Here is a 27,073-nt window from a genome sequence, read left to right on the forward strand (position 1 = left end):
GTTAATTTCAAAGTTTTGATACCCCATTTATAATCTTAAAAGTTTAGGGAAGTTTAGATATTATATTTATAATTTAATCTTAATACATATATACTTTGACTCTGACCTCCGTCTCAACCTTTCTCTCTAGCTATATATATATATATAAAACCGATACATAGTTCAAAAGCAAGAGAGATAAGAAAATCTCTCTATCTCTCTGTGATGGGAAAGTGTGGAGAGAATCAATACAACAACCAAATTAGCCAAAGCCAAAACCCTACAAAAGTTCAAAGAAAACCCATAAAAGTAAAGTACATTTCAAGTCCAATGATGATCAAAGCAAGCAATGCAGTTGAGTTCAGAGCCATTGTTCAGCAACTCACTGGCTTCGACTCCAACACTCCGACTCGCCAGAGGAACCACAAATTGCCTTCCGACGACGCCCGAACTCCGTCTTCAATGTTTCATGTTGATCATGAAATGGAAGTTTTGAAGTTCTCTGATGACATGAAGTCGCTCCTCCAATTTGATGATCAAGGTTGTTTTGCAACACACAATAATAATAATATTCTTCCCAACAACATTATGGGATTTCAATCTTCCTGTTTTTTTCAATAGAATATATACAAGGTTGTCTTTGTTGGATTGAACTTGGTTGGCAATTAAAGGAAATTTATGCATAAAAATTCTGCAAATTTTCAAGCTTCAAAAGCTACGTTGTAAGTATATATGATTTATGGTCATACATATATTTTTTAAAATTTGAACTTGCTTATTCCAATTAGGATCAATTGTTGTAGATATGTTTGGAAACTATTTGCTTTTTTTGCCTTCCCCCCCTTCATTCTGTTTTCAAACATTAAATTGATATATACACAACTACTTTCACTTGTTTCTTTTTTTCTTTTCTTTTTTTCCCCTTACATTTTATGAATGTTTGCTTTTCGTTTTTCATTTTTTAAATTTTAGTCTATAAATACTATTAATTTTTTTTTTTATCTACTTCTAGGAGTGTTTTAAAAAAATCATAAAAAAAATTGAAAACTAAGTATTTATTTTTATTTTTATTTTTTTTTGAATTTAACTTAGAATTTGAATGCTTAGATATGATGAAAAATATGTAAAAAATTGTAAAAAGTTGAAGATAAATTTCAAAAATAAAAATCCAAAACAAACGGGACGTTAGTGTTTAAATATAGTACTTTTTTCTAATCATAAATCAATATAATTTGGAGACCAATATTAAATATATTTGTTATGATATGTATTTTGTTCAATATTTTATTAAAAATTTATTGATGTGGAAAAAAATTAAGATCAGACAAATTAAAGTTTAAAATCAAGACTGAATTCAAAATTAAACATCAAATATTTTTAGGTTTATATAAATATATAGATAGAGTAATTTCAATAACATAGGAGAAATCGAACCTTTGATCTGTATTGGATGAGAGTTTATATATATTTAAACTAGGTATGCATACTATGGAGCAATTTGATTGGAGTCAACTTATGGTGTATTTGGTTTTGTAGCGTAATAACCGTACCTTCCAAAGTTTGGAAAAATCACCATCACATCTTTGGGAAGATAACATTTATACGGCTGTTCTTTGGTGCACTAAATCAAATACTTTCTACAATTATGATGCATCTACTATCTTGTCAAATTGGAAGGCTTTTCTCTTACATCATCCTAGTTGTATTATCAATTTATCAAGCTCCCCCTATATATTGCTTTTGTTGATTAATACAACTCACTTTTGATGTCGGGATGTGATGAAGATACTAAAGATGTATCAATCCAATTGAGATATCCCAGTTGGATCCCATATCTTAACTTGTAAAAAAAAAAAAGGTCATAACCCCACAACATTTTAAATTCTTCTTACTTAAATGTGGATGTATATCCAATTTTAAGTAAAACCATTTTAAGAAATAATATCTAATAATAAACTTATCTACAAAATGTTTAAAATTATATATATGTGTCCTGTTCAAATCTCCCACCACAAATATTACGTTGAATTGAAAGAAAGAAAAAAAAAACCGATGAGTCACATGGTTTAGATCAGGACAACAGCACATAATTAAGTTTAGGAAACATTGTTTTAAAAATATACAAATACAAAACATATAAAAAAGTCCATCCTCTAATTATTAAACAGTCCTTAGCCTTTTGTGTGTTACAATATTTTTCAGTCAAACTATGTGATCCTTTTCAACTTTGCTTCAATCATTTTTTTTTAAATATCAATTTATATTCCCTCAAATTTTAGAATTGTATCAATTTAAACCCTAAATTAATAATTGCATTAAGTTAAACCCTATATTTTTATAAGTGTATTAATTTAAACCCATCTATTAAGTTTTATTTGGATAAACATATCATAAGTGACTTAGGGTTTGTTTGGAATGACTAAAGAAAAAAATGTTATTAACAAATACATTTTGATAAAAAGTCTTTAAAATAAAAACACATATTTGTTTGACAACTCTTTCTCATAAGCATTTTTATGTAAAAGTTTGTTTGGTTTGTTATATACTAAAAGTGGTTTTTTTTTTTTTTTTTTTTTTTTTTTTTTTTTAATTTTAAATTACTAAAAAAGAATTTATTGATGGAAGTGATGGCTGGAGTTGACCGTCAGTCATTGAAAATGGTGGTCGGAAGTGGCCAGTGGCAATCACCAGAGATGGTAGCCGGAGGTTGGCCCGTAGCGATTGTCGAAGGTGGTGACCAGAGTTTCTCATATAAATTAGGGAAAGATTAACCATTAACTATTAAACATTTAAAATTCATTTTATAAAAGTTGGTTTTAAGTGCTTATCCTGAACCAACTTATGGTATGTTTGGAATACATTTTTAAGTGTTTCATTTAAAAAGTAAGTCATTTTCGAAGAAATTGGAGTATTTGGCAATCATTCAGAATAAATTTTTAAGTATATTTTAATCCTTTTTTTTTCCCTGAAAGTGTTTAAATAAAAATGAGTTTTTTTTTAAAAAAATACATTTTTCTTAAGTCAATCCAAGCGGGCCTAAAAAAGCGATAGGCTGGCTCGTCATCTGAGTTACAGCAGTTAGATGGCACTGACAAGTACAGTAACAACAAAATACTAACAAGAAAAGAAGTAAACGAATACAGAAGTTGGTAATCCAGTTTAGCGATAAACCAATATGTTTGAGGGCTAGTATGTCCAGAAAGATAATCCACTAATATTAAAGAGTTAAGCAATTACAACGTAGTACTTATCTGTAATACACCAACTACTACAGTGACTCACGTAGAGCCCAACTCAGAATTCACCTAGGCTCCCCATAAATGTGAGACTCCCTCTTAATTGTACTTAGGCTGCCCCTAAGTGTGATAATATTAGTGTTGAATACTTTGGCTTTCAACAGTGTGTGAGACTCCTCTTAGCTTGATTATCTTCCTTGTAACTCAGTGAACTCCCTTCATATGAGAACATATGTCTCCCTAAGTCTTAAGAAATTCCTTCTCAATAAATAACATCTTAGGATCCCCTAAGACATGAAAAATCGTTCTCAATGAATGAAGTCTTAGGCTCTCCCTAAGATCGAGAATTCCTTCTCTTCAACGGCGTCTTACACTCCCCTTAAGACAGAATAATCTTCACATTCTTGAACGATTCACACAATGATGTTGCATAGTGGAAAACAGTGAGAAAAGATCAAGAACATTTTTTTTGAACAAAACGGCCACCAAGAACAAATATACTCTTCACATAAACAAATGTGACCACCCTAAATTAGGTAATATTCTTCTTTTAAAACTGTGGCTAAATAAGAACTTCCAAAAAAATATTTTCCTTTTTGTCAAAAGAATGTCTATCAAGGAAAATATCAATCAAAATACTTTTGCTGAGATTTTCTAGATTATAAAATAAAAATATTCTGCATATAAATTCCAGATTAGGAAAGAAAAATATTCTACTGGGAATGTAATGTTTGAGGCAGATGTTAAGACTGATGGGTTTTATGCCCTAAAACTCATAGATAGAAAATGTAAATAATTGACTAGCATCAATAAAGAGTCATCGATATTATTTCAATAAGTGTTATTGATTGTGTTGAACTCGTTTTGTCTTAATAGCCCTAAATCCAATAACTAACATCCTGGGCTATCTTATGAGTCTTGAACTGTATGTGGAGACATATAAGGATCGATGTTTAAGATACAACCAGAAGGGTCTATAGTATAGTGATAAGACTGAGTACCTTATCCTGGCGACATTGTGCATACAAACCGCTTTGTATTTGATACAAATGCAATGATCCAATGTGTTCATGTAGGTGATATGTGAGTGAGGATATCCTATGCAATGAGTTTGCATAAGACCAGACAATGAAATAGTAACCACTAGATATAACTCTGTTGACTAGTTAAGTTTTTATTCTAGTAGGATGACCTAGGCAACTTAGTCTTAATCCTACATCTATTATGAACTCCTGTTCATGAGGGATTGTCCTTTGATTTGTATGAGTAAGAATGACCAGTTCACTGACTCAATATGCCTACCATTTTGAGAATGAGACTGGGTGGGGAGTTAAGAACATAATAATACAAGATGGATTTCACTCCTTCCTAACTATAGAGTAAGTAGATGAGTGTTCCCTTAAGTAGTGTCTCAGGGACTTGAACAAAGGGCCCTACCCTCTCACTGGCCCGTGAAGGATGGTTGGACTATAAATAGGTTGTTCAATGAGGAGCATTGGTATTTAAGGATAAAGAAGTAACCCAGGGGTAAAACGGTAATTTTGATCCACCTGGTGTTATAAACACTTGTGAAGAACTAACTTGTTGTTATTGATCTATATCTATGGACATAAAAATATATGTGCAGTGAGAAGAGTGCAGCTGTGGGTCTTTAGTGGAGTGTACCCACAGTTAACGAATATTGCTTAATGAGGTTAACAAGTTTAGCCAATTATTCTCATATCGTTGGAGCTTCTGATTTGTAGGTCCATGCGGTCCCCTTCATAGCTCGTAAAGGGAATTAAAGTAATTATGTCCTGAATAGAGTTTGAAATGTTTAAATTCACTTAGAAAAATAATATAATGTATAATGATACATTATAATATAAAGTTTATATTTTAATTAAACTTTACAACATAAATTAATTTTGGGTACGATTCAAAATTAATCTATGTGAGAATTAAATATTTGAAGGAGTTCAAATATTAAATTAATATGAATTGGATTCATATTAAAATTATAGGTTAGAATTACTAACGCACATTAAAACTATAGGTTATGAAAGAAATATAATTGAATATGATTCACATGTAGGTTAAATTAAATATTTGATATTTAATTTGATAATTAATTAATTATTAATTTAATTTAATTTAATTAATTGTATTAAAATTATAGGTTATGTAAGAGATGTTTCCTTTAAATATGATTTAAATGAAATCATTAATTAAATTAGATTTAATCAATTATGAATTATTTTAAATAAATTAATTAAATTAACTATTTATTTGATTTTTATTAAATCAAATATGGACCAACTTCTGACCGAACAAAAAAGGGTTAGTCACTTTTTTTCACATACACCGGGAGAAAAGGTTACGATAGCAAGCCCCTCCCCGGCCGGAGAGCCTCCAGGACAAGGGGCGGCGGTCAACCATCCACTCTCGAGATTCATATTGATCAATCGATCTCCGCGTCCTGCTAGTTCGCTAAGTAGACTCACTCTAACTCCCATGTAGATCAATAACTTCCACGTTTTCTCTCTATTGGTTGATATACTTGTAAAACGTAAGTTTTGCAGAAGATTCTCTTTACAGAAGGGTTCTCTAAAAAAACCTCTATCTCCCTTCTTTTCATTTAAGAGATTGGTTCCCACAAACCAATACCAAAGTTCTAAGAGAATAGGGAAGTTTTAGGTGTTCGTGAAATCCATCCCAAAGGAACTAGCGTTTTTCATTCGAGTCATTAATGAAAGTAAGTGTTCTTTCTTTTCTTTGTAGGATTAAATTCCTATTTTTTTATGCATGTTTAACCTAGAAATTTTGCAGTACGTTGAGGGTTTCGGGTCTCCCCTTTCTATTATGTATTTTTGCAAGTGTATTTGTATTTCAATTTCTCAATTGATTTTGAGTTAGGTCTTGATTAGTCCGCTGCATTAGGGCTTTTATCCCTACAATTGGTCTCAGAGTCAACTCGTATAATTAATTTAGAAATTTCAAAATTTGCACTGGTTTGGTGGGTTGAATTGCATTCTAAATGTGGCTTGCGAATGAATGTTTACGGTAATTTTTGGCCTTAGATTTACATGTTTAATTTGATCATTTTGTAAAGATCCCTGCGATTTTGTGCATTTTATCATGTAAATCTAATCTTTTTTAAGTCCGTGTCTAGAATTAGAATTGTTTGTGGTAAAGATCGAGACCATTTTTGGTCAAAATGAGTGAACAGGTTGCAGAATTGTCTAGAATCTGCTTCCAGACGCAGTTGCATTTTCGTGAGGGTTAGGCTTTATGTTTTGCATGGTTCAACTGCAGTTCAGGGTGGTCCAATCCAATTCGGCTGGTTCAAAGTGGTTTGGTCCAATTTTGTGCTGGGTTGGTTTTGTTCGTGGTTTTGGGGTCCGGTTTGAAGCGTTTTGATTGGTCTGGTCAGAGCGACAAAAGCTATTTTTAGGATAAAATTTGCAAAAGTATTCTAATTTATTGCTTTATTTTATCATAGGGACTAAATTACCGGTTCATTTAAATGCTTTATGGATGTCATTTAGATAAATCCCACCATAGGTAAAGCATGTTCATGCATTATAGTATGTTATAAGGGTTAGTATGGTATTAATGCATGATATATATATATATATATATATATATATAATCTCATGAGTTATTTAATATATCTTGATATGTTAAATATATGAAATTGGAAAAGTCTGATGCATGACATTTCTTAGGTAAATATAAAGGATTATATTTATTAATGTTTTGTGTATGCTTGGTTAATTCTCATGAGTTGTTTAATATAAGTGTTATATTAATAAATTTGAAAATCAATTTGCATCGAGCATGATGAAGGAACTCTAATTACAGAGGACCTTTGAGCGGAAACGGATCGTCCTAACTCCATTGTGAATGAACTCATACATTTACAGTTAAATATAACATATTATGCATTATAAACTAAATTACAACATGCTTTGAATATAAAAAAAAAAAAGTCGAGAGATTATACCTTTGAAGAACCCTTATTCAAGATAATCCCTCGATCATTCACGAATGCAGCAAACAACACGAACTCCCTCGAACAACAACGAGCAGTAACTCGATCCTTGAACTAACCGGACACTACCATAAGATTTCCTTGGTATTCTCGATGTGAGAATCCAGGAGTGGTGGGTTCTGACTTATTTTGGTTTGAGGGAAAGTTTAGTGTGAAGGAGAAAAACGATCGAGTAAACCACGACACTATCGTGTAGAAGATGTCGCATAGACAATGTACTCGATTGTGTAGGCTCTCTAGTGATTGTTTAGTAAGACTAGACTAGCTATTCGATCGTTTAGGCTCTCGAATGAACGTGTAGTAAGACTCTCTTACTCGATTACTATTATGTTAGTTGTGTGAGATTTTGAAATCCAATTTAATTTTATCCCAAATTTTCTATAAAATCGTATAACTACCCATTAAGGGTGGTTATGTAGAAAAAGAAATTTAATTATCAAATAATTAATAAATATAAATAAATATGATAACTAACTTATCATATTATATTTTTAAGCTATAGTTTTAATATTGCATCATATACAATATATAAACCATAGTTGTTTTTCTTTATTTATGGCATTTAATATAAATCATATTTATATTAAATTTAATAACTATGAATCTTATTCATAGAAAATATATTTGAATCATATTCAAATATTAGCTCCTCCAATTAAACAACAATGTATCAAATACATTATATCAATTATATTATATATGATTGAATTAATTTGATTATATAATCCAAAAACTAATTCTCAACTTGAATCCATTGAACTACCAAAGGGACTTTATGGACCTATAGCTTGAGCTCCAACAGTACGTGAATAACTGACTAAACTCTTTAATCACATTATCTACCATCCGTTAACTGTCGAGCACTTCACTAAAAACCGATAGCTACAGTCTTCGCATTACAGATATATTTCTATGTCCATTGAATATAACCAATCAATAGTACGATAACCCTTCACAAATCGCTTGTAAGTACAACTAGGTGAAATTACTGTTTTGCCCCTATAGTTACATCTAAGTCCTTAAGTACCACTGATTCTAGATCATAGTCCCGCTATGACTGTACCTCTCTTGGGTCACGAGAGGGTGTGGCGCCACATTGTTCAAGAATCAAAATACATTGATTGTTCTCAAGAATCGACGATTTGGTCACTCTCACTCATGCAAATCAAAGGACCGCCCTCATAGGCAGGAGTTCACAACTCACTCAGGATTAAGGTCATGTTACCTATGGTCATTCTAGTGAAATGAAAGCCTCAATTATGAACAACGCTATATAACGATACTAAACATTTCATGGTCCAGTCTTATACAAACTTCTTTGTATAGAATATCCCCGCTTGCATGTCTAATACACGAATGATTAGGATCAGGTCATTTGTAGCACTTTACAACATTTGTAAGACCTACAAAGCGGGCCTCGTAGTGTCACCAAGATAAGGTATCCAACCTTATCCATATGCTACAAACCATTTAGGTTATCATTTAAAACACGATCCACTTGTATTTCTCCACATACAACGATAACCTTAGATGTTAGTTTATTGATTTGTGGTTAATACAACTAAAATATCAAATATCTCATAGACAATGTGAATAAAATATCATATATTATAAATCACAGAAAGTTTGTTCATACAAGTGTTTACAAACTATAGGACCTTACGAGATTTAGGGCATCAGCCCAACACATGACACATCCATAGTTTAATATAATTGTTATATTAAAGTCATGAAATGCATGTAATATGCTTTTCTTATTAATTAGAATTTGATTAATTAATTAAACCATAGAAAACATGATTATAAGGTTAATAATTAATTATGTAATAGTTATAAAATTAATATTTAATAACCATCCCTATAATAAAGAGTTGCATACAAACCTTAGATCTTAGGGAATTGGAATTAATTTTAAAATGTTTAAAATTAATTTAGACCTTAGATCACATTAATTCTAATAAGATTAGAATTAAGTCCTATTTTTTTTTTTTTTTAATATATTTGAAATATGATTGAGTAGCAAAAATAGGACTTTAGGTTATAAGGAACCTGTACTGGTGAAATTCTGTCTAGGTTTGGGGTACCTAAGATGACGGTTTACGGAACACTTCTTACATGGGAACTAACCCAGAACTTGGGTTGAATTAATTTTAGTCCTGTTAGCATACAATATCACTAGGTTAATTAAATGGTTTAATTCACTTAGAACATTAGAGTAAAGACCTTATTATAGGAGTTATAATCGGCACAGACTTAGATAGGTTCATTAGCCGAAATTTAACTAAGTATAATAGAACCCTAAAACGGTAAAACACTTTAATGGGAGAAAAATGGTATATGCAATATATCAATTTTTAGCTCTTACGTCCTTAAGAGTTCACATCGTGAGATTTATGCTCGGCTATGTGTCACCCTGGGCAAGACTTCCCTTCGGAAAGTATTTGTGTGGGTCAATACTAAGGTGAATAGGAAAGTGTAAATAGTAAGTGAGAGAAGGATGCGTGTCAACATATCCTACGATCTCCTCCATTAGGTTGCATCGTGAAACTCTTATGATCCGCCTGTGTGTCGTCGTGGAGCATCGCCACTCCTTTGGAGAGCCTGATCATAGGATTCGGAACAATGAAAATACCAATAATGGATAGGGTCCACTTCAATGTTGCCGAAATGAACGACACGACTATCGACGAGTAAAGTCAGGTATCTTTTATTCTGGAATTACTTTCGAAGAGTTTCCTCCAATTCCCCAATAATATGGTTATGAATAAAATAGAGTACATCATAACTACCCTCCTAAATGATTACAAACTTATTAGTTCTTATGAAAGTTAGGGACCGATAGAAGGAGAAGCAAATGTTGCCCATTCTAAAAAGTTCCATAAGGGTTCATCCTCTGGAACTAAGTCTGTTCCTTCATCGTTTGATTCTAAGAAGATACAGAAGAAGAAATGAGAGAATGGGAAGGCTCCCACTATTGAGAAAGGCAAGGGCAAGGCCAAGTTGGCCGAGAAGGGAAAATGATTCCACAACGATGTGGATGATCAATGGAAATGTAATTGCCCTAAATACCTCATTGAGAAGAAGAAAGAAAAGGAAAGAAAATATGATTTATTGGTTATAGAAACTTGTTTAGTGGAAAATGACCATAATGCCTGATACTTGATTTGGGAGCCACTGATCATTTTGTTTTTCTTTATAGGGAATTAGTTCCTTCCAGCAGATCGAAGAGGGTGAAATGATGCCCAAGGTTAGAACGGGAGACACCATTTCAGCTTGTGCAGTGGGAGCTGCAAAGTTGTTTTTTGAAAATAGATATTTGTTTTTAGAAGACTTGTATATAGTTCCTAAAATTAAAAGGAACCTTGTATCTGTTTCTTGCTTAATTAAACAAATGCATTCAGTTTCATTTTCTTTTAATGACGCGTTCATTATGAAAAATGGTGTGACTATTTGTTTACTAAATTAGAATACAACTTATATGTGTTATGCAAAAACACTTTTAAATCATGAGATGTTTAAAACTACTAATACTCAAATAAAAAAGCAAAGAACTTCTCCAAGTAACAATAATACATATCTTTGGCAATGGAGATTAGGTCACATAAATCTCGTTAGGATCAAAAGATTGGTAAAGAGTGGACTTATAAGCGAGTTAGAAGGTGATTGATTACCTCCATGTGAATTCTGTCTTGAAGGAAAAATGACTAAAAGACCTTTTAGTAAAAAACAAAAAAAATTATAGAGCCAAAGAACTCTTATAGCTCATACATTCAAATCTTTGTGGTCCAATAAATGTAAAAGCTTGAGGAGGGTACAAATACTTCATCTTTTTCGTAGATGATTATTCAAGGTATGGTTATTTATACCTAATGGAACATAAGTTTGAAGCCCTTGAAAAGTTCAAGGAGTAGAAGGTTGAAGTTGAAAACCTATTAGGTTAAACGATTAAAAATACTTCGATCTGATCGGGGTGGAGAGCACATAGATTTAACATTCTATGACTATATGATAGAACACGGAATCCAATCCCAACTTTCAATACCTGGTACACCTTAGTAGAATGGTGTATCAAAAAGGAGAAATAAAACCTTGTTAGACATGGTTTATTCTATGACGAGTTATGCTCAATTTCCTAGCTTTTTTTAGGGGTATGCAGTAGAGACTACAGTTCACATTTTAAATAATGTTCTCTTAAAAAGTTTTTCTGAAACACTTTTCGAGTTATGGAGAGGGTGTAAAACTAGTTTTCGTTACTTCACAATCTGGGGTTGTTCTGCATGTGTGCTAGTGACAAATTCTAAGAAATTGGAACATCGTTCAAGGTTATGCCAATTTGTTGGTTACCCTAAGAAAACGAGAGGTGGTTTATTCTACGACCTTCAAGAAAATAAGTTGCTTGTATTGACAAATACTACATTCTTGGAGGAAGACCACATGAGAGATCATAAACCATGGAACAAATTAGTATTAAATAAAGCTACTATAGAGTAAATAAGAGTTGTTGATGAAGCTGGTCTTTCATCAAGAGTTAATGAAGAAGCCAAAACTTTAGGCCTGTCTCGTTCTTTTTAATTGTTGAGAGTGCCTCGACATAGTAGGAGGGTTATATCATAACTTGACCGTTATTTGGAGTTAACTAAAACTTAGGTTGTCAAACAAGATGATGATGTTGAGGATCCATTATCTTATAAGAAAGCAATGAATGATGTAGACAAGGATCAATAGATCAAAGCCACGGACCTTAAAATGCAGTCTATGTACTTCAATTCATTATGGAAACTTGTAGATCTTCCTGAAGGGGTTAAGCCCATAGGGTGTAAATAAATCTATAAAAGAAAGAGAGATGTAGTTGAAAAAGTGTAGACCTTCAAAGCTGGACTTGTAGCAAAGGGTTATACCCAAAGGGAAGGAGTTGAGTATGAGGAAATTTTTACCCTTGTTGCTATGCTTAAGTCTATAAGAATTTTCTTATCCATAGCCACATGTTATGATTATGAGATTGGAAAATGGATGTCAAGACTACTTTTCTAAATGAAAATCTTGAAGAGAACATATTTATGTTTCAGCCTAAGGGGTTCATAGCCCAAGATCAGGAGCAAAAAGTTTGCAAGCTGGATCGATCCATTTATAGGTTGAAGTAGGCATCTAGTGTTGGGAATAGTGTCGTAGATTTCCTTGTAATCTCATAGTTTGTAAACTCTGTGTAAACATATTGCTATTAATAAAATAAGTGTTATTTTATAAGAATTTACGCAATCTAATAAACTAAGATTTGAGGTTATTTTATGTAAATTTAAACAAGTATGTGGAGACATGGAGGTTGATCTTGTTTAAATTAATAACCTAAATGGTTTATAGTAGATGGATTAGGTTGGGTACCTTATCCTAGTGACACTATGGATACGACCCGCTTTGTAGGTGTTACAAGTGTTGTAAAGTGCTACAAATGATCTGATCCTGAACATTCATGTGAAAACATGTGAGTGGGGGTATCCTATACAAAGAGTTTGCATAAGACCGAACCACAAAATGATTAATCTTTTTATATAACACCGTTGATAATAGAGACTTACATTTGACTAGGATGATCATAGGTGACATGACCTGAATCTTGAGTGAGTTAGGAACTTCTGCTCATGAAGGCTGTCCTTTGATTTGTATGGGTGAGAATGGCCAGATTGCCAACTCAACAAGCCTACCATTTTGGGGATTCGTCTGATTGGGGAGTTGGGAACTCAACTACACAAGACGAAATTCACTCCTTCTCTGATGCAGGGGTAAGTAGATAAATTACTCCCTTAAGGGCTGATTCTGGGTCTTGAACATAGTGGCCACACCCTTTCTTAGAAAGAGAGGACTCAGTCATAGTAGGACCATGACTTATTGTTCATTAGAGGAATCAATGGTACCTAAGGAGTTAGATGTAACTACAAGGGCAAAACGATAAATTGGACCAGTTGTACATACAAGCGATTTGTAAAGGGTCATCGTGCTGTTGATTGGTTATATCCAATGGACACAGAAATATATTTGTAATGCGAAGAGTGCAACTGTCGGTCTTTAGGGAAGTGCCTGGCAGTTAACGAACGGTGGATATTGTGATTAAAGAGTTTAGTTAGTTATTCACGTATTGTTGGAGCTTCAAGCTACAGGTCCATAAGGTCCCATTGGTAGCTCAATGGATTCAAGTTGAGAATCAAATTTTGAGTTAATTTGAAGTGTTCAAATTAACAAGAGGGAATTTGATTATATATGATATAATTAAATTAATTTGATTATATATAATATAATGTATTTGATACATTATTTGATTAGAGAAACTAATATAAATATGATTTATATTAAATGCCATAAAATAGAAAAAGAACTATGGTTTATATGTTGCATATGATGCAATATTAAAACTATAGGTTATAAATAAAATATGATAAGTTAGTTATTGTATTTATTTATAATTTATTAATTATATGATAATTAATATTTCTTTTTCTCAATAACCGACATGAGTGGGTGGTTATATACGGTTTTATGGTAACTGTGAGATAAAAAGAAATTTGATTTCAAAATTCTCGGAGGGTGAAAAAGTGAACAAAACAAGCTATTGGATTACTAATCGAGTCACTATGCGATAACACCGAGTATACTAAACGATAGCTTGAGAGACTACACGATTGAATATCAAGTTTATATGATAGACTTCATCTTCTACATGATCGAGTATCAAGTCTATACGATAGGCTTCTTTTTCTACACGATCGTTTGATCGCATACTTGATCGTTTATTCGATCGCTTATTTCCTCCATACCTCTATCCAAAATATACAGAGACCACAACTCCTGCATTCTCACACTGAGAATACCAAGGTAATCTTGTGGTGGTGTCAAGTTCTATTTGAGGATCGAGGATCGAGTTTTAATTGTTGGTGATCTAGGATCTTCTAGTTGATTGTTGCATTCGTGCTGTTTGTATGCATTGGCGACTAATCGAAGGAAATATGTGAAGAAAGAGTTCTTCAAAGGTATTGTTACTCGATCCCTTGTATTTAATTTATAAAACATGTTGTAATTCAGTCTTTAATGCATTATATGTTTGGAATGACTGTAAATGTATGTGTTCTTTCACAATGAAGTTTGGAACAATCTGCTTCCGCTCACTGGTTCTCTAGTTTTAGATTTCCTTCATCTAGATCTTGGAACATTAAATTTGATATTGTGATTAAATCTTTTGGTTTTGATCAAAACGTTGATAAACCTTTTGTTTATAAGAAAATCATCAGTGGTAAAGTATTTTTTTGGTACTTTATGTGGATGATATCTAATTACACTGAAAATGTGCTATCTCGCACTGCTTAATTCAGGGTCGTTACTGTGTTTAATGTGTTTGTTTAGTGTTTTTACAGGTTTTGGGCTCCTAGAAGGTAGAATCTATCATGATGGATTGTTCGAGGTTAATTTGGAGCAATTTGAAGCTAAAAAGAGCATTTGGGATTCAACGGAGGCAAAATGACAAAACCACCTCTGAAGGCATAGTGCTTTTTCCAGTAGCACCAATTTTGATGAAGTGCCATGATGTTGTCCTGTAGCGCTACGGTGCTACGAACTTCGATGGACGTGCGTGCACGCCTTAGAGTCGTGGCACTATCCTGAGTGCCGTAGTGCCACTGGTCTGTTATTGTTGGATTTTATGTCCTAAAACTCGTAGTTTGTAAATTAATAAACATATTCTGTTTTGTTTTTTGATAAAGTTGTTATTGAAATTGTAATCTTGAATCCAATAAACTAAGGTCCTGAGGCTATTTAATATAGTTTGAACTTTATGTAGTGACATAAATTTGGATCAAGTTCAAATATATAGCCAAAATGGTCTATAGTATATGAATAAGGTTGGGCGCCTTATTCTGGGGACACTATGGATGCGGCCTATTTTGTAGTTAGTACAAACGATGTGATCCTAAATCATTCATGTGGAGACATGAAAGTGGGGGTATCCTATGTAAAGAGTTTACATAAGACTGAACTATGAAATAGTCACTTTTTACGTTCTAAATGCCGTTTTATGTATAAAACTGACTATTTCGTTAATTGATGACCTAGGTAACTTAATCTTAATCTTGAGCTAACTATGAACTCCTGTTCACTTGGAATTATCCTTAAACCTGCATAGATGAGGACAGCTCATTATCGTTTGCCCAATAAACCTACCATTTCAGGGGTAAGATCAGGTGGATAGCTAGGAACATAGGGTGCAAGACGGAATTCACTTCTACTCGTTATAGGGATAGCAGATAGGTTGTTACCTTTAGTACTAAATCCAGGTCTTGAACAAGGGGCCCCACTCTCTCATTGGCCTGAGAGGGGTTCGGTTTATATGTTGGACCTTAAACCAATTGTTCATTAGAGGATCAGTGGAACTTAAGGAACAAGATGTAGTCTTGGGGGTAAAACTGTTTTTATGACTCAACTGAGATTACGAACAACCTATGAAGGATTAGCTTATTAATCATGGTTATATCAAATGGACACAAATATATCTATAGTGAGGGGAGTGCAACTACGTGACTATAGTGGAATGACCCATTAGTTAAGGAATGTTGATTAGCTCCATCTAAAGAGTTTAGCTAGCTAATCTCGGATCGTTGGAGCCCATGATCTATAGGTTCATTAGGTTTTCCTACTAGCTCATATGGAGCAAACTTAGAACAATATGATAGAATAATTCGAATTGTTCGAATTAGGTGAAGAGAGAGAAACCGACAAGTATATGTGATATAGTGGTCTGTTTTTCAGTTTAGAGATATAACTTTAATATTTAAATGTGATTTAAATATCAAGAATATGAATACGTTCATATTCGGAAGCTCAGAAATAATGGAAATGGTCAAAGATGTAAAAAGTCAAAGAGTTGATTTTTAACTTTGAAAAGTCTAACTTTGACCGATCTTATATTTAAATGTCATTTGAATTTCGAGAAAATGAATGCGGATTCATGCTCGGGAGGTCAAAATTAGTCAACACGGAAAAAATCATAAAAAGTCAAATATTAGTAGGAAAATCCAAACTTTTGTTGGATAATTCCACTAACAAAATAATGGGCTAGGTGTTGGCTTATAGTAGAGACATTAAGCCCACTAAGATAGTGGATTATAGGTGTTAGATTTTTATGGATTTGTTTCATGCAAATATTGCATGATTTTTTTTCTATAAATTGGGCTTTTGAATTTGGATTAAAGATTTTTGCCATTTTTGCCATTTTTAGTTTCTCAAAACTGGGCTGAAAAAATTAAAAACCCAACCCAAAAAATCTCCATCTTTTTTCCATCTCTTTCTCTCTCTCGGGTTCTTCATCCATCGGGTCCCACAACCCGGTTCTGAGTCTAGAGGATAGTGGGTCAACTCTAGTGGTTGTCCAGAAGAGTTCAGGTCGAGATTTAGCGAGGAAAAACATTTTAGGAGCTTCAAAGGTAATTTTTAATTACTGTTTTTTCCTTCAATTGCATACTAATTTCCTTTAAATTAAAAGCAATTAGAGTGTAATTAGGTCCTTTTTTCGTTGCATATGTCTCGTATTCCATCAGTTATAAATGAAATTTAGGTCATTTTTCGGAGGAGAATGTTGTTTTACCATTTTCTTCACCCTTAATCTCCAAATCTTGACTGTAAACATTAGGTTATTCCATTTTTGGTCAAGATTGAACTTGAAGAACTTGATTTTGAAGATGATTAAGGGCTAGAGGTAAGAACTTAGCTTGGGTCTTTTGGTTTATTTTCGTTCCTTTAGAATTTTTTAGACTTGGGATTGTATTTTGCTGAGATTTTCTGGTCTAATAGAGATTTCAACACGTAATCATTCTTTAATCTTTCTTTCATGGGATTATCTGACAAATTAGCCGTCTTAGTTTGATTGTTTGCTTTCGATTAGCTCTTATTTGTAATCGTTAGTAAGTTAATCACCTAGAAGCAAATGTTAAGTAAGGTTGTGATTTAATTTGGGTTTCCAATTAATAAGCATCCTCTTTCTAATCTAGATAAATCTCACGTTGAATAATTTATTAGACGATGGAAATTGATTAGTCAACTTAGCATGCCCTTAAGCTTAATGCTTGTTAGTTTACCATTTAGGGGAGGATTCTTGCTTAAGCTTTGAATTAACTCAATCTTATGGACTACCACTTAGGATTCTAAGTGAGTTGGTGAAGTTTTAATTGGAAGGTCTCATGCTAATTTTGTGATTAAGTCTATGATAGAATTATAAGGAATGGGAAAACCTAGACCGACCCAAGCTTGGTGTTTGCTAAATTGATTAATTAACACTCAGTTCACTCAATTCACTCGATTCATACTCTGTGCATTAAATTCACTCCACACCATTTTATTTCGCATAATTTACATTTATTTTGCATCACCAATCACAAACCCCCCAGTTACTTCCTATAAGCTTTGTGGTCTTAAAATCTTGACGTCTTCTTGTGGATCGATTGTATACTTCCATTTACTATATTTAGTAGAGTAAGACATATAATTTATTTGGTTCAGATCGTGGGGTTTCTATGATGCACTAACGGCTGCGGTCAAATTGACGCCGTTGTTGGAGATCCAATAGGTTTTTTTTATTAGAAAGCTTATAGTTTCTTGCTTGCTACCTCATTTCTCTTTTGATGCATGACTGACGTACTCGAAGGATCTAGATTCTTAAATTTTGTAGAAATTTATCGGGAGGAAAGGAGAATCAGAAGAGAAAGAAGGGCGCAAGTCGCAAAAAACGATCCCATTAGTGTAGAAGACAACATTAGAAGAAGAAGAGTCTCAAGAAAAGGAAATTCCACTGATGGTTGAGCAAGAGAAAATGTTGAGGGAGCTCGCAACACCTAATTTCACCCAGCAGCTCTTATGCATTGCATACCCCGAGACGATGGGTACGTTCGAACTAGAATCTGGGTTAATTCACTTACCCCCTTCTTTCTTTAGCCTTGCAGGTAAAGATCCACATAAACACTTGAAGTAGTCTTATCTCGTTTGTAGCATGATAAAGCCAAATGGAGTGACACAAGAGCAACTCAACATGAGAACATTCCCCCTTTTCTTTGAAAGAAGATGCAAAGGACTGACTCTACATCCTCTTGCTCAGATGTTTAACGTCATAGGAGAAGATGCAACAAAAGTTCTTGGAAAAGTTCTTTCCCGCCTCACGAGCTACAAGCATACGGAAAGAAATTTACAACATCTTACAGTTTGATGGAGAGACGTCTTATGAAATGGGAAAGGTTTAAGAGGATCTGGTTGCAATTTCCACATCATCAGATATTGGATCAGTTGTTGGTCCAGTACTCTTATGAAGGCTTGTTGTAGAACGACAAGAGCAACATCGATGCCGTAGAAGGAGAAGCCCTAGTTAACAAATCCAAAGCGATGAAGCTAATAGCTACCATGGCAGGGAACTCTCAACGATTTGGCACATGGGCCTCAATTAGTGTAAAGACCGCATCCGAGGTAAGTGACCTTAAAAGTCAAATTTCTGATCTTGTTGATGTTGTGAAACAAATGGTCTTACAAAAGAACAAACCGAATGTAAGTTGCCAAGTATGCATGGTGATCGGACACACGGTCGATATATGCTCTAATGTTCAATAAGGGATAATTCGATAAGTAAATGCTATAGGAGGGTTCAACTTTAATGGAAAAATAGACGAAGAGACCTTTTCAGTTAGTCCTATAATCCAGGGTGGTGGGATTACCCAAATTTCAAATGGGGTGGCCAGAATGAGCAAGCTCAACCTAGAAAAAGAGCTTTATCAAGCTCAGGTATATCCATGGAGGATATTGTTAAAAGTTTAGCTAATAAATCTTTGAAATTTCAATAGGACACGAAGAACTCAGGTATGTTAGCTTGCCACTTCAGTGAGCAACTTGGAAAGGCAAATAGGAAAGCTTCTGCCACAGCTTGAATCAAACCCAAGAGAGAACGTGAGTGCAATTACATTTTGTAGTGGAAAAGAGTTGGAATCACCATCAACGATAGTTCAGCCAGAAAACTTGAAAAAAGAAAATACTTTTTTAGACTCTGTGGGTAAAACCACCTCAAGAAAAGAAAAAGGGAGTACCTTTTAACCCTCTTCCTTCCTTAAATGGTTATGTGCCTAAACCTCTTTTTCCTTCCAGGCTTGCGAGATCGAAGGAGCTTGAGAGAGACAAAGATAAGGAACTGTTCGACACTTTTAGGAAGGTTGAGATCAATATCCCTCTTCAGGACATTGTAAAACAAATCACTATATATGTGATATTTCATAAAGAACTATGCACAAGGAGGAGGAAGGCAAAGGAAAAAGAGAGGGTAGTGGTAAGTCAATCCTTTTCTATGATCCTTCAGAAAAACTTGCCTGAAAAACAAAAGGATCCAGGTATATTTTCCTTCCCCTGTGTGATAGGGAATAGGAAGATTGAAAGAGCGATGCTAGATCTTGGAGCATCTATAAACATTATGCCATACTCAATTTACCAAGATCTTAAATTAAATTACCTAACTTAAACCAGAGTAATAATTCAATTAGCTAACAGATCATTTATCTATCCTTTAGGAGTCACTGAAGATGTCCTTGTCCAGGTTAATAAATTGATTTCCCCTACTGATTTTTATGTTCTTAAGATGGAAAAGTTAACATCTATCTCATTTGCGTCAATCTTGGTTGGTCGACTCTTCAAGAAAACTGTCAAAACCAAAATTGATTCGATGAAGGTACTTTGTCTGTTGAGTTTGATGGGTAGGTAGTTACGTTTAATATTTTTGATGCTATGAAATCCTCCACCCTTGAACATGCACATTCTTTGTGCCAGATTGATGTGTTTGATTCTTTTGAGCATGAATTTATATGGGACGTCTACGATGATGAGGAGGATGACTCAGACAACTTGATTCCTCTAGAGGAGCTATCCACCTTGTCCATAACAGAGCATACAAGTATGCCCAATTCTTCTCCTAATGATTCTTCTAAAAAGGTGCTTCCTTCTGTTTTGCAGGCACCAAAGGTGGAATTGAAAGAGCTTCCTAGCCATCTCAAGTATTCCTACGTTGGAGAGGCCGAGACCTTGCTCGTGATTATCTCAAGGGATTTGACTAGTGAGCAAGAGGAACAATTGGTGGAAGTCATGCAGAAATATAAGCTGACGATCGGTTGGACATTAGTAGATATCAAAGGAATTAGCCCAGCTGTGTGTATCCTTAGAATATCATTTGAAGAAGGTGCTAATCCATGCCAGGAACCCCAACGGCGATTGAACCCCATGTTGAAAGAGGTAGTAATGAAGGAGGTATTCAAACTTCTAGATGCAAGTATTATCTACCCTATTGTTGATAGTGAATGGGTTTGTCCCATACATGTAGTGCCTAAGAAAATAGGCGTTAATGTGGTAAAAAATAATGAGGGTACTTTAATTCCTATTAGAGTTCAAAATTGGTGGAGGATATGTATAGATTTTAGAAAGTTGAATGATGTGACTAGGAAAGATCACTTCCCTATTTCTTTTATTGACCAAATGCTCAAAAGATTAGCTGGAAAGCCTTTCTTATGTTTTTCTTTTTATGGTTTTTTAGGATTTCATCAGATCCTATTCACCAAGAAGATCAACAGAAGACAACCTTCACTAGCCCATTCGGTACCTTTGCTTCCAGATGGATGCCGTTTGGATTGTGCAATGCCCCAGGTAGATTCCAATGCTGTATGATGGGTATTTTCTTTGAGTTTATTGGGATTGCATAGAGGTTTTTATGGATGACTTATGGTGCATAGAGATGTTGGGAATGTCCTAAACTTGCAGTTCATAAATGTTGTTAACATATTCTATTTATCAATAGAAAGGTTGTTGAGTTTTTTATTCAATAAATTACTATTGATATTGCATTCTTTTATCAAAATCCAATAAATAAATCCACGACTATAGTATGAATACTTTAACTTTATGTGGTGACATAAATAGGATCAAGTTAAAGTATATAGGCAAAATGGTCTATAAGTATATGGATGAAATTGGATATCTCATCCTGGTGACACTATAAGATGTAGCCCATTTTGTATGTTGATACAAATGATGTGATCCACAAATCATTCATGTAGATACATGTGAATGAGGGCATCCTATGCAATGAGTTTACATAAGACCGGACCTCGAAATAGTCACTTTTCTTTATAATGACGGTTTACTGGCTAAACTGACTATTTCAAACTAAAATGACCTAGGGTAACTCGATCTTAATCCAGAGCTAACTATGAACTTCTGTTTATTTGGGATTATCCTTTGATCTGCATAGGTAAGAGTAGTTCAACAACACTGTTCAATAAGCCTCCCATTTTGGAGATAAGGCTAGATAAATAACTAGGGACATAGCGATGCAAGATGGAATTTACTCTTACCCGACTTAGGGTTATCAGATAGGTTGTTCTCTTAAGTATTGATGCCTAGTCTTGAACAACGGGGCTCTGCATTCTCTTAGTAAAGAGGGTTATGATTTATAAGTTGTACTATAAATAATTGTTCAATAGAGGATCAATGGGAGCTTAAGGATCAAGATGTATTTACAAGGGCAAAATGATAATTTGACCCAATTGTAAATATGAACGACCTGTGAAGGATCGACTTACTAATTATGGTCAAAATGGACAGAAATACATCTACAGTGAGAAGAGTGCAACTATCGAGCTATAGTGGCATGTCTTGATAGTTAACGAATAGTAATTATTTTGGTTTAAAGAGTTTAACCAATTAATTGCAAATCGTTGGAGCTCATGATCTGTAGGTCCATAAGATCCCTCTACTAGCTCATAAATCGAATTAGTAAATTGAGTATTTTAGATGTAATTTGAAATTAGGGTTAAGAATTTGAAATAAATTCAATTAGGGTTTCAGTTAATTGTATTCGATACAATTGAAATGTTTAATTTTATAAAAATTAAACGAAGTTGGAGAATTAATTAATGTTTAAATCATGATTTAAATATTAGTTACAATAAATTGAATTCATTTTAGTGGAATTGATGTTTTATTAATTTAATTTTAAGATATTATATTAACAAAATAATTAAAAGGTTTAATTAAATTAATTTTATAAAACTAATACGAATAAATTTGTTTATTTGAAAAACAAAATTGTTTTAAAAATCAATTTTTTTTTTTTAAAACAATAAATTGGATAGTGGAATTTTCCAAAAGTTAGAAAATCCCAATTTGGTGCTAAGCACCTTACTCAATCTCTACTCAATTCATCAATTAATTCATGAAGCAGGTGCTAGCCACCATGCACACACACTGTCTGCATGTTTTGAACTTATAAATTGAAGTTCAAGGCTGAAGAAGAGGGATGCATGCTGAGATACTTCTCAATATTCTGCAAAAATTGTAACCCACATTAACCTTCCTAAAATCCATCTAAATTCAGCTTAATTTAGTGTTTCCACCACACAATCCTTGCTAGAGTTCAGTAGAGAAGATTTTTGTGGTGGTCTACTTGAAGTTTGAAGCAGCAATTCATGATATTCTACTGAATTTGAGGAGGATTCATCAAAGGTAATGTATTACTCAAACCCTCTTACGAAATAGTTTTGAAAAACATGTTTTAAACTCAAATTAAGTTTAATTAGAGTGCTTAATGATTCTGATTTCTTCTGTTGTATGTTAGTATACTCTATCAAGAGACTCTTTCCCTGATTGTCTATCAAATTTATATAAAGTTTTGGAAAGATGCATCGAGTCAAACTTAGTGTTAAATTTTGAGAAATATTATTTCATGGCCTCACATAGAATTGTACTTGGGTATGTTATTTCTGAAAAAGGTATTGAAGTTGATCTTGCAAAAGTTGATATTATTGCTAAGCTCCCTTACCCCATAAACGTAAAGGAGATCCATTATTTTCTTGGGCATGCAGGATTCTATTGCAAATTCATCAAGGACTTTAGCAAAATCGCACAGCCAATGACCTCTTTGCTTCAAAAGGATGTGGAATTCATGTTTGATGACAAGTGCGAAACTAGTTTTGATGTGCTGAAGAATGCTCTGTCCTATGCTCCAATCATGCAAGCTTCTCTTTGGGATCTCCCCTTCAAAATTATGTGTGATGCGAGTGACTTTGTAGTGGGAGTAGTTTTGGGCCAGAAGGTGTACAAAAAGCACCAAGTGATCTACTATTCCTGTAAAACTTTGAACCGACCCAATGCAGCTACACTATGACAGAGAAGGAGTTTTTGGTTGTTGTTTTTGCTTTAGAAAAATTTTTCCCTTATTTTATTGGCTCTAAAATTACTGTATCCTCTGACCATGCAACTCTTGTACTTGATGTCGAAAAAAGAGTCCAAGCTACATTTGCTGTGGTGGGTTTTACTCCTCCAAGAGTTCGACCTGAAACTCGGGGACAGAAAGGGGTTCAAAAGTGCCGTTGTTGTTCATCTAAGCAGATTGACTACAGCTGAAGGGCGTCTTCGTTCTGATGGAGACTGCTGGGACTAGACATTGTTGTCAGTAGATGGTATCTCCATGACCCCATGGTACGTAGATCTTGTAAATTATTTGGTCTCAGGTGATATTCTCTTTGATCTCAAAAAGCGTAAACTTGATAAGATTAAAAGTGAGTTAAAATACTATGTGTAGAAAGATCCTTATCTGTGGAAATTTTGCCTAGATCAAATGATTAAGAGGTGTGTCCCAAACGATGAATTCTTTTATGTTTTAGCTTTTTGTAACGAGCATGCTTGTGGGGGGCACTTTAGTCCCAAGCGAACTGCTAAGAAAGTCTTAGATTCTGGATTGTATTTTGCTCGCTTTAGAGATGCATATTTATTTTGTAAAACTTGTGAATGTTGTAAAAAATATGGAGGTTTGTCCCGTAAAAATGAAATGCCTCAGGTCTTTACACTTTTTTGTGAAATATTTGATGTGTAGGGGATAGATTTCATGGGAGCCTTTCCTTCTAGTTGTAGGTTTACGTATATTTTGTTAGCTGTGGACTATGTTTCCAAATGGGTGGAAGCAAAGTCCACTGTTATTGATGATGCTAAAACTATTGCAGGTTTTCTAAAGTCTAACATCTTGAGTAGATTTGGCTTTCCCAAAGCTATCATTTATGACTAGGGGACCCACGTTTATAACAAAATCATCGCCTCCCTATTAAAGAAATACGGTGTACAACACCGTACCGCCACCCCATATCATCCCTAGGCGAATGGCGTTCGCCTTTAATTCTCGATCATGTTTATAATGATGAATGATGATAAATGATGATGAGAATGAATAATTGTGATGGTAAATGATGAGGATATTTAATCTATCTGTTGGTATGCAAAAGATTCTATGTGTTGGATTGATGATAAATTTATATGCGTGTACACCTTACTAGTGTGTACAAGTTCTCTTAAGCAAGATCCAAGTATAAATCTAACTAATTGTCCTGGTAAGCCCAGGATCGAACTCAGAAACTCTAGAGTATACTAATGCAGGGTTGGCCTTTGAATTTATTGCAGAGGTTTCCTAATTAGATAGGCATTGGTGATTTTCACTAAACTACTGGTATGCATGCAAGAGGAAAATAAGAGTTGAGAGAAAAAAGGGTTCGTGGATGATTAACTTAAGCATAGATGGTATGCGTTGATTTTCTCGTAGGAAAAACAAACCTATATGAGCAGAATGACAATGAAATGGAGATGACACAGATGCCTGCTAAAATTTAAAGGTATGTGTGATGAGTTGGAAATCTGTTATTAATTCATGCTCAACATTTCTCGATGCGGATGCCACACTTAATCCTATCTCTAGGGTGCATGTGTCAGTTACCAAAAATAGACAAAAGACATAAATAATTTTATCTCTAAAATTACTTCACGCCTTAGCTTTATGTGTTCAACAATTAACTACTCTCTCGAGTGACTTAACTGCTTTTTCACTTCAATCAACTGATCAGGTGGATTTAAGCACAAACTTTATGCATTCATCTAGCCAAAAAGTTCACAAACACAAATAACTTAGAAAATAAACAGATAGAGATGTGAAGAAAGGTTGAAAATGAGATTGAATTAAAGATATAAGTTTTGATACAAACAATCTTAGTTCAATCAGTTGAATGGTAAATGAGAATGCAAAGAAAAAGGAAGAAGCAAATTGTAGAGTTCAATCTTTTGTCCACTTTGACTTGTTTTTAATGCTTGCTGTGGCCAACTTGGTGAGGGAGTTGAAGAAGATGTATCTCTCGAGTTTCTCTCTGACAACACCTTGTTATCAACGGTGGAAAGTGGTGGTCATTCCTTATATTCCTTGCTTATAGACAACAAAGGTGAAAAATGATTAAGTTTCTAACTACTGGCTAACTTGCTAACTGTCTACTGTCTAACTGTCTAACTCTTTCTCTTGTAGGTAGCTTCTTCTTATATAGGCAATCACTTAGCCACTTGGTAATGTGGTTGCATTAAATTTCATACCTTGAGACAGTCGCCTGCCACTTTGCTTCGATCAGACATCGTCAATCAGATGCCATGCATGTAAGTTGTGATTTGACGTGGATTGCATAAGCCAAATGTATCTTTCATGTGTCGAGTAGTCTAAACGCATGCCCCTTGCGTTTACCTTCTTTGTAACACTTGGTAGATTTTCCTGATCTCTGCATTAAAGTGCGTTAGTGAAACAACTTTTCACTTAAAATGATATTTTTGTCTGAGTTTATCACATATATAGAATTTCATGCATTTTCCTTTACAAGAGTGCGTTTACAATACTAATAATCCTAATTATTCTAACTTTGAGGGAATAATAACTTGTATGTCTACAAGTTATTAAATGGGCAGGCAGAAGTCTCGAATAAAGAGATGAAGATCATTTTAGAGAAAGTGGTCAACCATGGGAAGAAGGATTAGAGTCTTCGACTCAATGATGCATTGTAGGCTTACATAATGACCTTTAAGACTCCTATTGGGTGTCTCCGTATAGAATGATCCATGGAAAGGCATGCCGCCTTCTTGTGGAAAACCAACACCGTGCATATTGGGCAGTAAAGAAATGCAATTGGGATCTTGAGGTGACGGGCGAGGCCAGACTGCTGTAGCTTCAGGCGCTTGAAGAGCTAAAGTTAGAGTGCTTTGAAAATTCTTTAATTTACAAAGAGAGGATGTAGGAATTCCACGACAAAATAATTGCACCCAAAGCATTCCATGTAGGGTAGAAAGTTCTTCTATACAATTTTCGTTTAAAATTCATGTGTGGAAAATTTTGGTCTAAGTGGATTGGACCCTTTGGTGTTTCTCACGTTTATCTCTATGGTGCAGCGAATATTTTTAATTTTGAGACAGGAAAAAATTTAAAGGTGACTGGGTATCTTTTGAAGGTCTTCCATGAGAGAGATTCGCTAGATTTCTTTGATCCCGCCTACCGATTGGATTCACCAATTTACGTCTGAAAATGAGTCACCATGGTCGAGCAACCAACTCAAAAAATTTGCGCTTCCTAGAGGCAATAGACTTTAAATTTACATGCTTTCCTACTGTATATTTCATTTTTTTCAATTTTCCTTTACCATTGAGCTTAATATTTTCCATCATTCTTGTTTTTGCTAGGTTGGTTGGTCCCTTCATCCTTCGTGCTCTAATTTAGGGAAGTCTTTTGATCCTTCGTGCTCTAATTTAGGGAAGTCTTTTGATCCTTCGTGCTCTACTTTCAATCACATTGGGGTCAATGTGATCTTTAAAAATTGAGGGTGGGGTGTTTGGATTTGGCATTTCTTTTGGCATGAAAATTTAATTTGGGGTCCTTGGGCACTGAGCTCAGACAATGTTGTATGCTTGCTTGTCGTTTGCTTCTTTG

The 27,073-nt window shown here is 34.1% G+C and overlaps 1 pseudogene; it reads left to right on the top strand.

Moving 5' to 3' along the window:
* Nucleotides 1-309: 309 nt before the first annotated feature.
* On the top strand, nt 310-20,964 carry LOC150035766 (uncharacterized; annotated as a pseudogene).
* Nucleotides 20,965-27,073: the final 6,109 nt, after the last annotated feature.

The sequence above is a fragment of the Benincasa hispida genome, chromosome 6 (assembly GCF_027475165.1).
Source record: "Benincasa hispida cultivar pf3 chromosome 6, pf3_genome.v1.1, whole genome shotgun sequence".
NCBI lineage: Eukaryota > Viridiplantae > Streptophyta > Magnoliopsida > Cucurbitales > Cucurbitaceae > Benincasa > Benincasa hispida.